This window comes from Chenopodium album, chromosome 6, assembly GCF_948465745.1.
Source record: "Chenopodium album chromosome 6, dcCheAlbu1.1, whole genome shotgun sequence".
NCBI classification, from domain to species: domain Eukaryota; kingdom Viridiplantae; phylum Streptophyta; class Magnoliopsida; order Caryophyllales; family Amaranthaceae; genus Chenopodium; species Chenopodium album.
Window position 1 is genome coordinate 11193941 of NC_137839.1, and position 14392 is coordinate 11208332.

Sequence of the window (14392 nt, forward strand, 5' to 3'; positions counted from 1 at the left end):
TGTTCCCGATAAGCATTGCTTATCATTTTGGGTTGTGTTCTTGTTTGAGACCTTATTGATTGTTGTTAGTATGTTAGCTCTTCTCTGACCACTTACCAAACATTAATCCTTTTGATTAGCACTTAAACCTTGCTTTAGTTACTGTAGCTGTATGGACAGCTTACTGTTTTTGCCTTGCATGCACTTTCACTTAGGCTTACAAACAATGTCTATTTTGCATGCTTAACTAATACATGAATTCAACAATTCCTTGTATTATATACTCTAATGTTTCACAATCAATGTATGCAATATTCCAATTAGCAGCATCTATTAACAATTCTGTTGTTTATCCCTTATTACTTGAGATTACACTCACTCATGCAATTAATTCTTTGCATAACTACACCTATACAGACACTCTAGATCATGAAATAATTTAAGAAAATTACCAAAAAAAAAAAAAGAAAATAATTGTAATGTGTGAATCAGCTGTTTAAATTAAAAACATATCAGCATTTCAATTGTTTTTTGTGATTTATTTCCTTATTAATGGTCAATCGTCATGTTTTTTCCCTTCAAAATTCACACAATATCACATTATTTTACATCACTGATTTTGGTTTCCTTTCTTAAAAATTAATTTTAGTGAATTTGTAACAATTGTTTTGATGAAATTTAATGTGTAAAAAACCCAGATTCATCCTTTGAAATATAAATATAGGCCGATTTGCTATGTAGCAAGTAAAAAAAAGCAGATTTCAATATACAATACTTTTCTCTATTCTACTTAAGTTCGTTAAGATACAGCCACCCATCAGACACATATTCAAAATGCTACAAAGTGTGACTATTGAAGAAATATCTAACCAGAAAATTTCATTAACATCTTATCTACTCAAAGCTAGAAACCTCAGGGAGATGTTTGTCATTGTTGTATGTTCAATGTTTTCCATTTTAGCAAACACTACAGCTGATAATTTGCTGCTAATTTAAATGTATTCTTGGCTCCAAATTATGATCTCTGCCATCTGCAATCTAGACTCCTCAAAGTCTTCTCCTTTTCTCTCTAATCTGTATAATGATTATCTTCTAATTTAGCTGTATCTGAACATAGTATGTTAAGCCCTCAATTTGGATTTGGTCAATCAAAACTACTATTGATAATTTGACTAAATAATGAAGCAATTTACTCTTTCCTTGAAGTCTAGTTCAAAGAATACCTTTAAAATTGAAGAGCATAGTGAACTTTGCAGTACAAACTCAATGCCAGAATTATGCGAATAAATAAAATCGAGAGACATTTGATTAACCAATAATTTTGTTCAATGGTTTACAGTGACTAAACTAGCACCCAACATCACAACTCATGTGAGAGATAAACATAAAAACTTAGCAGTTTACATTACACACTACATCAGAAATTAAACTCATATTCAACATTATTCTGCTAATAGACTTCCCTCAAAAAATATAATTGAACATGTCAAATTTTGTAGATAATTCTACACAAAAACACTTGTCCAGAAGCACACAAAACAAGCTACTAACTACCTAAGAAGTACACAAAGGCTGAGAAACAAATAGTATGTTTATGATCTCTCAGAAACAATGATCGGGCCTTGAGAACAGTGGTACTAAATTCTAAAATCAGCCTTACTTATACCAATAATTTTTCCAACATTAAATTAACTACTTCAGCTATTCTTCTCCAAAAGAATTGAAGCCAATCTATTCAAAAAATGCTGCTCAATTTTGTCCTTCCTAATTATACAATCAAATCCTTAAGCCTTAACCCCACATGCACTAATTCTACCACCAACAGGCCATCTTGTGCTACAGTAACTCTCCTTGAAATTGAAACTTCGTTCATACATCCAACAGCAAGCAACTATCAACCTTCAACACACAATATTACCTCTACATAGTTATTCAATTATTTCCAAAAAATAATCAAAATAGGCTTGTTAAATAAGCCTGAACAGAAAACCATGGCCTAATATAATATGTATTTCGACCTTAATTACTTAACAATATACTATCAACAACAATCCCAATAAACCTGTCCTTAATTCCATCATCAAGGAATAGCAAATCAGACTGAATTTGGCAATCAGACACAGGTCAGTGTTTGCTATTTTCTGGCTGATTCAAAGCCAACCCACAAACCTTCACCTAACATATAACACCCAATATTGCATTGCTCAATAAGACCTAGGTACAAACAAACAAGCAGACCCACTCACACTGAAATGGAAAGAAAATAAAAAGGAAGAAAACATCATTTAGTTCACTATAGAATAGCTCAACATCATTTAGTAATAGGAAGGAGAAATTGATGCTTGAATGGAAATTGACAACAACTACACAACTTGCAAAACGATATGGAGACAACAACCTACATGGCTGCATGTCACATATTTAAAATAAGTTCATATCTTATCCTAACTTAATAGTCTAAATACTATGTCATTCCCCTTATTCATCACTTCTCTTCCACATTGAACACTTTGATTTTATGGTGAAGTACATTGTGGCTTTATGACTCGAAAATGAATTAATATATCTCGTTCAACCACTATCAAACCAATGAGAAGCATTAATAAATTTAGACAAAATGCATTTAATCTCACACACAATGTCCACCATCAGAGTCAGTAAACATTTTGTAAACACATCATCATCAATAATTCGAATACTTAATTTTAAAAGGGAAAGCACCTAAATTCATACATCAATTCATCCAACTTTAATACATAATTTTAATCCAAAATAAATAAATTGTCTTTAGATAACTAACAAACCCCTAAATTCATATCTACTTAAGCGAACAAAAAAGAAAAAAAAACTTGAATACTTAGTCATAATCAAAACCATAGGCTTCGTCATCGCTTTCAGACATCTTAGAAGAATTATAATGGTAAGGATAACCATTATCCGCCTCCGAGGAATCGTCCTGCTCCTCAGCCTCTTCTTCCTCATCTTCTTGCTCCTCTTCCTGGTTGACTTGCGGCTGTTGCTGCCCCTGCTGCACTGCACCAGCACCCTCAACCCCAACAGCAGGTTCCTCTTGTTCTGCTTCAGCATAGGCAGCCACCGTTGAATCAATTACATGCTTCAATATGCCCTCATCCTCGCTGATATCCATATCAGCCTCCCCTCCTTCGGCCCCAGCACCAAAAGCCAACTCACCACCACTACATTGATCCCTAAATTTAGATGGCTCACCTTGGAAACCTACATATCTTCTCATTCTCACTGGCTCTTCATCATAATCGCTTTCAACTTTAATTGGTGTATCATAGTTGCTTCCGAGTTTAGGTTCTTTACCCTTGCTTTCGGGTTAGACCTCCTTACCCTTGATTCCGAGTTTGACCTCCTTACCCTTGCTCTTCCTCTGAGCAACCTCAGCGCACTTAGCTAATTGTGCATCACAATCTTTCATTGCCTCCATCAATTCATCCAACTTCTTTGTAGCTTCCGTTCGGACTTCCGCGGTTGCCACAAATTGTCCGCGTAAATTATCTTTGCTCTTATCTAAAAACTTTCGGTACCAATCATTAAAAATAGTATCATCATCCTCATTTCCAGCCATGGTGATGGTTTGAATTTCAATTGAGAATACGGAAGAAGAAGATGAAAGAGAAAGGAAAAGCTTTTCAACTTTCAAAGAAAAGTAGAGCAAACTTGGGGAAATGTGTGATGATCAATTTCTTCCTTTTATTAAAGAGAAAACCGTCACTTATTAAAAATCATGTCTTTTCATTTATCTATCATACCATGCAGAAGAAGAAGAAGAGTTTCACTGTTTCATACGACGCACATAGCACGCGAAAACACTTTAGTTTTTTTTGTCACACATGAAACCTAACTACCGATACTAAAGTCACGTAATAATTTTTTCGAAAAATTATCAGTACTCGATTTCAATTTAAGACTAACAGCAACATCATGTTAATAACAAAACAAAGTGTATTTTATTAATTTTTGAAATCGTACCATCATATTTGAATCGATTTATTATTTTGAATTATTAAAATACCAAATATGTAAAGCACCTAAGATTTTTAAATTCTATACATGGCTTATTTCAATTCTTATTTTTCATAACATTAAGCTTATTTCAATTGTTATTTCATAACACATTAGGCTAATAATAGCACTCTAATTCACACTATCAAAGATTATTATTGCACCAACACAAATACATTAAAAATCAGCACTCAATTGTAATGTAACAACAAACACTATAGGATTTCCATGCTCATAACTAACAATCGCCCCTTCATCAATTTGTATATGATAATAGTCAATCACGGCAGCAACTCCATTTTTTATAAAACATTTAATAACACGTCTCTTAATTTTCAACTGAGCATTAAACTAAATATCATAAAGTTGCACAACAACATCCATTGATTTTGAAAACGAACCAAACTGTGCTTTAGCAAAGTCCAACGGAACATTCTGCACCAATTCAAACATTAAATAACACCATAAAAAAAATTATCCATAATAAACAATCACTATATAAACTGAGTTTTAAAAAAACCATACAATAATTCCTTCTGAATGATATGCTTTAGAAAACACAAATTTAAAGTACAGCCCTTCCCAATCAGCTGCCATATCATTCAACCAAGCATGTGTTTCGGCTACTGTTTCCCGAGACCTTTGCACAAAAGGCTTGCGTCCACGCCTACCACCTCTACTCGCCATCCCACATCAATTATTCACTTGTTCATGCACAAAACCACAATTGCTTTATGAATATATATATACACAAATGAACACCATCAACATAAAGTTCAAACTCAAGTCAAAATTACAATTAATATCATTAAAAATTGCACATTACTCACTCATAACTCCTTCACTAATTAATATTTTCCAATACATATACAAACTCTAACATCTACCAAAAATAAAAATATAGCTAAGTCAACAATAACTATCCAAACTAATTCAATACTTAGCATTCTTATCTCCAATCAACAACACATTAAAATACTTATTTATAGACCTTAAATTCATCAGTTTCTCATCTCCTTCCTTAATACTCCCATCATAAACATTAAATTATAGACTTATATATTAGGTTATATGAGACTATGAGTTATTGCTATGCACATGTACGTGCAAACACTTTGGTTTTAGGCCTACATATAAATAATGCCTAAACAGATGCATTTTTTTTCACATACGAAAAACACTTATACTAGAGCATGTTATAATTTTTCCCAAACCTTTTAAGTGATCAATTTATTTTAAAACGTAAGAGTGAAATCCTTTTAAGTAACAAAAATAATATTTCTTTTTAAAAAAAATTGAAATTTACGTTGCTTCATTTATAAATTAACCATCAAAATTAAATGAATATTTAATATGTTTATTGAATTCCTAATATTCTATAGATTAGCTATGCTTTTAGAATAACATATACGTGCACTTTTTACGTCAATGCTATTGTAACACATCGTATATGGTGTATGATGTATATAATCCACTTAATTTATGATATCCGAAAAAGAACGCATAAAATCAAAATAATAATATTACGAACACTTATATTAGCTTTTTTTTTTTCTAGCAATAATTACTTTCTTACATTACAATCCACAACTACACACTTTGCATATTATCTAAAAACCATAGCATACTTAAATATTTGTAAAAACCCCCAACATTGCCCCATTTCTAAACACGACAAACAAACACGATTTACAAACTAAAAGCGCGCGAAGCGCGCTCTAGCCCCCTAGTAAAACATAAATATATACTTCGTAACTTTTATTTATTTTAGGGTAACTTTTATACAACTTAGGGTAACGATTGCTCATTTTAGGGATAACTTTATAACGGATGTACAATATTTACTGTATATCCTATTTATTTAAAAGTTTGTCTTTTACTTGAACAATGAAAAAATAAAAGGGAAAAAAATATTGCAGAAGCTAGATCGTAATTTGAAGTTGTGATACCATGTTAGATTTTGTGAAAACTCCTCACATTGTAGTGTGTTCCATTGATTCCAATATATAGGGTTACAAGGAACCTAATCACGTCAGGAAATCTCAAAAGATACTTACAGAAAATATACAAACTATATCCTTACCTTTAAAAAGTGTAAAAAAAACACTTATACGTTCTAAAAATTGTAAAAATAAAAGACTTATGAATAGTGTGAGGACAATTATTATATTCTTAAAATGTTTCTTTACCTATATGCCCAAATTGATATAATGATAATTACGGGCCTGTTCACATTTACTGAACTGAGTTGAATTGAACTGAACTAAACTAAACTAATTGGAGCTGAACTGAACTGAACTGAATTAAGCTGAAATGAATATTTTATGAGAGAGGGAAATTAGGAGCTTAACTGAACTGAAATGATTGGAGCTGAACTAAACTGAACTGAACTAATTGGAGCTGAACTGAACTGAAATTAAGTAAATGTGAACAAGCCCTACATCTAATTCCTTGTGTGATTTAATGATTTAACTATTATGAATAGTGTTTGGAAAATGATACACTCTAATTTTTTTATTTTATTTTTTTTACATTTATTTGACTTCATTAATGTTATTTCCTCTTTTTAAACTTTTAAGAAAAGTGTGCAAACATACATTTGCATCCCTAATAAAAACATTTTTTTAAATACATATTTTCACTCATCAATGTTACCAACAACTGAAAGGGCTCTCTAAATATGGCTGGCTAGGACGCATTAGCCACCCTAGCTAGTTTAGAGAATAGTGGGGAGTATCAAAATTTAAGGTTCCATTTTATTTCTTCTACTCCCACCGTGTTTTAATAAGTGTTACACTTACTAGATGCGACGGTGTTTTAATAAGTGTTTCATTGTAATATTATATCTTTCTACTTTTATGCTACCCTCCCAAATCCACTAATACTTTATCATTATTATTTATTTCCTATCACATTTATTACTTTTCAATATACTACTTAGCCTCACTATATATCTTTCTTTTACAATTCTTCAATACGCAAACTACCCTACCTCTTGTTTATTTAAATCAATTAACACTACTACAAAAGGCGTGCTTTTTAGACGCTTTTTAGCCTTATTTTCGACACCAAAAAGCGTCGCAAAATTTTTTGTTGAAAATTTTATTAGACATCAAAAAGCGTCGCCAATCTCGACGCTTTATTGTGTCTAAATTTTTATACGGAGCGTCGCAACTTGCAACAGTTTGGGGACGCTTTTTGTACGTAGTCAAGAATTTTAGGATTGGTGACGCTTTTCTATGTCCAGATTTTCATACATTTGTTATCTAACATTTTGGCGACGCTTTTTCCTGTCCACGTTTTCTAATTTGGGGACGCTTTATCTAGTCCATATATATTCTTTTTAAAAAAATATCAAAAATAAAAAAATAAAATATTTCATTTACTGACAATGATTTCTAGTATACTAATATATATTACCAAAAAAAATTAAAAAGTACAACAAAATTATACCAAAATTTTTATATTGCATATATAAATATATTATAGTTGTAGACACCCATTTGTGTCTCCCCAAAACTAAACCCGGTGATGAGTGCCTTTCACGTCGAATCATAATCGAATGAAACGAAAGTGTGGAAAGGTCTAGTGCTGCGGAAAGTTTTATTCTTTTTCTCTTCTTCCTAATATTTATTCATGTTAGTATCATGTTAGGGTTAAAGCTTTGATTTTTAATGCTTAGTGACATGCTAGGGTTTGTTATTAATCTTGTTAGTATCATGCCTAGGATCTTGCTATTTTTATTATGCTTTAATTTTAACATGAACATGATTATGATTATAATTGTTATAATTTATGATGATTGTGAATATTATTGTTATTATTATTTTGATGATAATTATTTTATTTATGATGATATTATTATTATTATTATAATTATTATTCATGATATTGATTATTTATTATGTTGCTTGATACTTATTATTTATTGCTTGATCACACCTTTTATTGCATGTTTAAAGGGAATTTGTACTTGTAACCACGCTTAATAAGATATTTAATAATCTTGTTTAGGGTTAATTGTGATTATAATTCAAGTGATCGCCAATAATAGTTTGTTTGTGCATTAAATTCAACCAACATAGATTAAACAGGTTTAGGGTTAATTCTATTGATTGCATGTTAGTCAGAAAGCGCACATGAATACGATCAGAATAAAGTAGAGGCCTATTATTAGGGCAGGTTCAATCTCTTTTAGGTTGGATTTGTACCATCATCCCCGAACCCTTATTTGGTTCATGACCTTATGGAGTTGACGATCTCTTGGATCGTTAAGGGGTGTAACCTTCACCTCGTGAACGGTTTACAAGTTCCTTAAAAACTTGTTGGCGACTCTTTTGCTCTATCTTCTTCCCTTTTGGACGCCACCGTACTTTAGTGTATGATCACAGTGGGGTTCAAGCTAGTGGGATTTAAAGGCTTGAAATTATTCCCTACAGTTTTTGGCGACTCCACTGGGGAGGATTTCTATTTTAATTTTTTAATTTGTTTCGACAATGATTTAGAATGAGTGGATGAGACTCGAAAAGTTCTAAGTATTTCATGTGCGTAATTTTGATTAACATTATTGTCATATGCATAAAAAAAAAGGTTCTCATTGGAAAGACCATCCGTAATGAGTCAAAAACATAGGATTTTACACGTAGGAAATTTGAGAAATGTCTTTCACAACTAGGACTGAAATAACACCGCGCGAAACTGGATGATTTTATTGAGCACAGAAAGCTGCTGAGGCATGTGGGAAGTAGCGTCAGGGGCCAGAGCTTGGCGCCAAACTTTTAGCCGTAGCGCCAGACGCCAGTATTGGCGCCAGGCGCTACAGTTAAAAGTTGGCGCCAATTTCCCCCAATACCGAGCCAGAAATATGCGTTCTAATTTCGACCGGTTTTTCGTATTGTTTGCTCGATCCTGCTTCCTGATTGAATTTTTTCTCACTTTTCTGAAACCCATATGTGTTCTACATATGGACATAACCCTCTGGGAATTCATGCTCTATCTACCCGATTGAACGCTCCTGGCAACAAAGGGTACATCTGAGAGGTTGAGTTCACCAAACCATGGAAGTGAGTTTTTTCTAAAAACTCGCGGTGTCCTATCCACACGCGTTAACCCTTCACGGTTAGGCTTCTACGCGGTGCATCTGGACAATTAACCATGGACCCTATTTGACTAAACCATATTCCGAACTTTAGAGAACTAGAGCCATGGTTAGGTTGCGAACTCATTGCATCATATTGTGCCTACTTGACTAATTGTGCATTAATTGTTGTGCATATATATTCTATGTTTCTCTTAACCGTTTGTTGATTTGTGTTGAGATTAAAATTAATGACTTAAAGAACTTTGCCTAATTAATTAATTTGAGTCAATAAAGTTTCTTTTAAATCGGAATTGACCTAGTACGACTTTAGGCATACCCCAGTTGACTAATAATACCGAAAACAGTCCCAGACTAAAGCTCCAATATTGGCGCCAAAGTTTGAGCTGTAGCGCCACATTGTAGTGTGTAGCGCCAGACATTAACTTAATAGTCTGGCGCCAACCACCATAGTGTGACGCCAGTCCTGTCGCTTGGCCGACAGTTCGGATTATTTGTCGAGTCATCACCTAGGGTCTAATTAATCAGTTTACTAATTAATTCGGTTAATTTTCGCTATCAATAACACCTTGTCGAGTCATTAATCGAGTCTTGGTCACATAGTTTAGCCACATGGTCATGACACGAGTCTTAACATGTCACCTACACTCACTAGTCTTAGCACAAACTTTGAGTACACATCGCCGTGGCCATGTCTTAGGTTCATGCATGAGTCGGTCTTTTTCGTCATTTGAGTTGGGGGGTACATTCTATTCCTAATTCTTCATATCCCTCCATCTAAATCATTCTTCTCCACATTCCTCCATCTTTCTTCACCTCCTCCATCCATTGCATGTTGAATAAAGTTTAAGTCAAATAATTAACAATAAGTATCCCCAAATTCCTTTTCCACAGTACTTGGTCGAGGAGAGAAGAGCGATTAATCAAGGACAACCTCTTTATTCAAGTCTCGCTTTTTGATAAACCGATTCGTCAAAAGAGGAAGGCTAAGAAGATAATGGCAACTCAAGAAGAAGTCAATGATCTTAAGAACCAATTGGCTACCATGACTGAAACACTGAAGCTACTCACCCTCAAGGTCGATGATCCCGTGAAGCAACAACAGATGAACCTCATGCAAGAGAGTCTAAACAAACTGTCTAGTGACTATAAATTTCAGGGCATGAGTTCGCAAGGGGTCTCGCTGGACAAAGAACTTCTTCCGCATAAGTTCAACGCCACTGAAATCCCTAAATTCAAGGCAACAGATAACCCTTACTTCCATCTAAGAACTTTTGAAACCATAATGAGCATTAAGGGTATCGATAAGAAGATTTTCCCCTCTCTGTTCCCACTATCTCTCGAAACCGTTTGTCAACAATGGTTCTTTTCTCTCGAAAAGGAAAAAACTTCTTCTTGGGAGTCGATAACAAACGCTTTCATAGATAGATATAAGTGCAACATCCAAGACGAGACAGACCATAGACAACTCGAGATGTTAAAACAAAAGGAGAACGAAGGGTTCACGTCTTTCTTCAACAAATGGAGGGAAACTTCTGCTAATATGGTCAAGGCTCCCACTAAAAAAGAATCTGAGAGGATATTCATCAAGAATCTCCAAGGGAAGTATTCAAAGAACTTAAAGTACCAACACAACTTGAATACTTTCAAAGCTGTTTATAATATAGGCATTGACATTGAAGATGACCTTCTGAAAGATAATAGTGCAAGAGGAAAGAAGAGCGACCATCCTTCTTCTTCCTCTAATGAGGTGCATGCTACAAACACCTCTAAACCACGAATCCAAAGATCAAAAAGGGTGTTCACTCCACTTGGTATAAGTTATGAAACGGCTTTCGAGAAGCTACATCACAAAGGACTAGTCATGCCCATAGGGCCCATCAAAGATCCGGTTCCAGAAGCTAGGCCACCTAAGTGGGACCCTAATAAGCACTGCAAATATCATCAAGGAAAGGGTCACGACACCGAGGAGTGTTGGAAACTCAAAGAAGCTATTCAAGATCTGATCGATGACAATGAAACTTCCGAGATTCTAGCCATCGAAGATGACCTACGATCCTTTGATCCATCACTTCTTATCACACCTGTAGAAGAGCCCATGATCGAGACAGCTTATATGACCTCTCTCGATGAAGTGGCCATAATTGAGGAGGATGAAAATCTTTTCTTAGATAATACCAAGGAAGACTCGTCAAGTCTAAAAGAGGACATCCGAAAACTGCAAGATGTCATTGCCATGCTCTTGAATGTGGTAGAAGGATTAGCAAATCGGGTGATGGCCATCGAACAAAACTCTCGTCAAGAGTTTAATGAAGAACTCAATGCTCCTAAGCCGCAAGCAAAACGGACCATTGAAGAATACACACCAATAGGAATGACTTACAATGAAGCTTTTGACTGTCTTCACGATCAAGGTCTCATTCACTCCATTGGTCCCAGTCAAGACCCTCCATCTGAAAAACGTTCTCCTAATTGGGATCCAAATTCCTATTGTCGATACCATAAAGGTCGCGGTCACACTACTGAAAAATGTCTCGCCCTCAAGGATCGTGTTCAAGACTTCATTGATTCAAATCTCCTTCATATTCCTCCGCGCGACAAGAAGGCCAAGATTAGTAACAACGATAGCAGTGGCTGTAAAGGGAAGAAGAACGACTATCCTTCTTCTTCCGAAAACACCTACTCTAGTAATAGTGTTGGTACTTTTGACCTTAGTGAGATCCTAGCCATGGGTAATCGAAAGCAACCGAAAAGGGAATTTACCCCTATTGGAACTAGCTACGATGATGCTTTCAATCGACTCCATGCCAAGGGAATCATTACTCCCATTGGACCTACTAAAGATCCCCTACTTAAGAAAAGATCGCCTAGTTGGAATTCAGACGAACACTGCAAGTACCACCAAGGTAGGGGTCATACTACTGAGAGCTGTTGGAAGCTAAAGGAGGCTATCCAGCATTTGATTGATAACAACAAGCTTCCCACACCTCCAGTTAACAAGAAGAGCGAGTGATGATAAGGGAAACAACACAAGACAAGAGGCGAGCTTCATCGACAAGATTTTATGACCTCTTTTTCTATTTCTTTCTCATTTTACCCCTTCCCCAATAAGTCTAGCATAGGCACCTTTTCCTTTCCTTAGATTAATTTTGTAGTCTTTTTTCCTTTCCTTTTAATAAAAATGAGCATTTATTTCCTTGCATATGATCATTTCATTTCATTGCATTAAAAAAAAAAAAAAAAAAAAAAAAAAAAAAAAAAAAAAAAACCCATGTCGAATTAAGCACAAGGTATACTAATGATTTGAGGCACCCCTTGTAGCCACATCATATCTCCTTTCGTCCTTCAATTATACAATCCTTTCTTCATAAACCACTTTGAGCCTCGTCTAACGATAAACCCTTCTTTTTTCAACCTACATCTACCTAACCTTGGGATGGGATAGCGTGCAACTTATGCAATTCTAAAGGAAGCTTGAGTAATTCAAAAGATAGCAAAAATAGCAAAAAAATAAATAAAAGTGTACAAAAGGGCAAGTGTTCCAATGTCTTTGATATGAAAATATCTTCGATAAGAACACGTCTCAGATTGCGTCTCTTATCGAGTGCTCGGTACCATGCCTGAGAAACATGAATGCAAAGTGAGTGATAGACCGCATGATCGGGATTGCCCACACTTGCAAAAGTAAAATAAATGCTAAAGCAAAAAGAGCTAAAAAAGAATAGATATTCAAGCATGAAAATACAAAGATTCAAAAGCAAAGTTGCACACCCTGGGGGCTTATCTAGGGTATTTAGCCTTTATCCCCTTCTTCTTCAACCTTTAGCCTAACCACGTTACAACCCTTAAAAAGACCTTTTTGAGGTATATACACTTGTGCGAGGTTTGGCTAGAGCTACGTTCGGCCTGATTCCTAACGGATATGTAGGCAACCTCACATCGAGGTGCAGCCGTAATAAACATGCATTCATATTCACATTCACACACTTGCACCATGATCATATCAAGGAATCTCCAATGCTCATCCCTTTTCACTTAGAGCTAGACTTGGGGGGCTTGGTCCTTACATCATTAGCTTACCTAGCCTAAGAGTCACCATTATTTGGCTCTTCTAACAATATATTTTTTCACACACTTAACTCTTGTGGCCTAGCTTTAGTGTCACTTTCACACACTGCACACATACATGACCAAATATATTTCCCTTAGGAACCCTTTGTCATGAAATCTTAACGCTGAAGCATGCTTCGTCAAAATGACTCATCAATCATAATCATCATTGCATCACGAAGTATGAAGTGCTTAGCCTCCGTGCCTAAGTTACCCAAATACTTTCATTATGGAGTCAACCATTGAGATAGCCTAGGATGGATTAATCCTTGCACCTTGAGAGATAGTATCGAACAACATTTGACTAAGCTCATTCAACATGCATCTTCAAACTTTTGATTTTTCTTTTTCACGTCTTTCTTTTTCGGGAGAAAGTCGGTACCCTCCACAAAAATGACGGAAAATTTTTGCTTTTTTGCATTTTCGAGTCGCATAATCAACGCTATGCACACATGGGTCATGAGTCACACGTGTCATTTCACTTTGAGTCGAGTCAACCTCGAGTCAGTCAAACATATCGAGTCAAGTTTATACCTTGAGTCGTGTCAAGTCGATGAGTCAAGCAACATTAAGCCTTAGGTCAACCCTAAGATAATTAAAAAGAAATTGTCAAAGTTCTATAGTAAAAAATAAATACAGGTGCAACAGAACAGGGAAGACCCTACTCCAGCGCCTAGCGCCAGAAATATCTCAGCAACGACAGAGCTCGAAGCCTCTCAGAAAGGTGATTTCGACTTCATACAGCAATTTTGGGTTCCTTGGTACGCCAGTTAGCCCCTATAAGCAATTTGACATAATTAAGTAGTCAGTTTGATTACAATTGCAATAAGTGATCGACCTGATGAAAGATCGTCTCACTTAGCTTAAAGCGCCTAATCACGGAGACACCGACATACTGGTTTTAGCGGAATAAAGTTCAGGCGAGCTTTAGAGATCGACAAACGTTGGTCTTCGGAAATTTTTTCTTCAAGACATTATCGCAACAAACGTTCAAGTACTGAAGCTCTTTTGTTCAGAGACGTGTGGATATTTCTTTCAAGCTCTTTTGTTCAGAGACGCGTGGACATTTCTTTCAAGCTCTTTTGTTCAGAGACGCGTGGACATTTCTTTCAAGCTCTTTTGTTCAGAGACGCGTGGACATTTCTTTCAAGCTCTTTTGTTCAGAGACGCGTG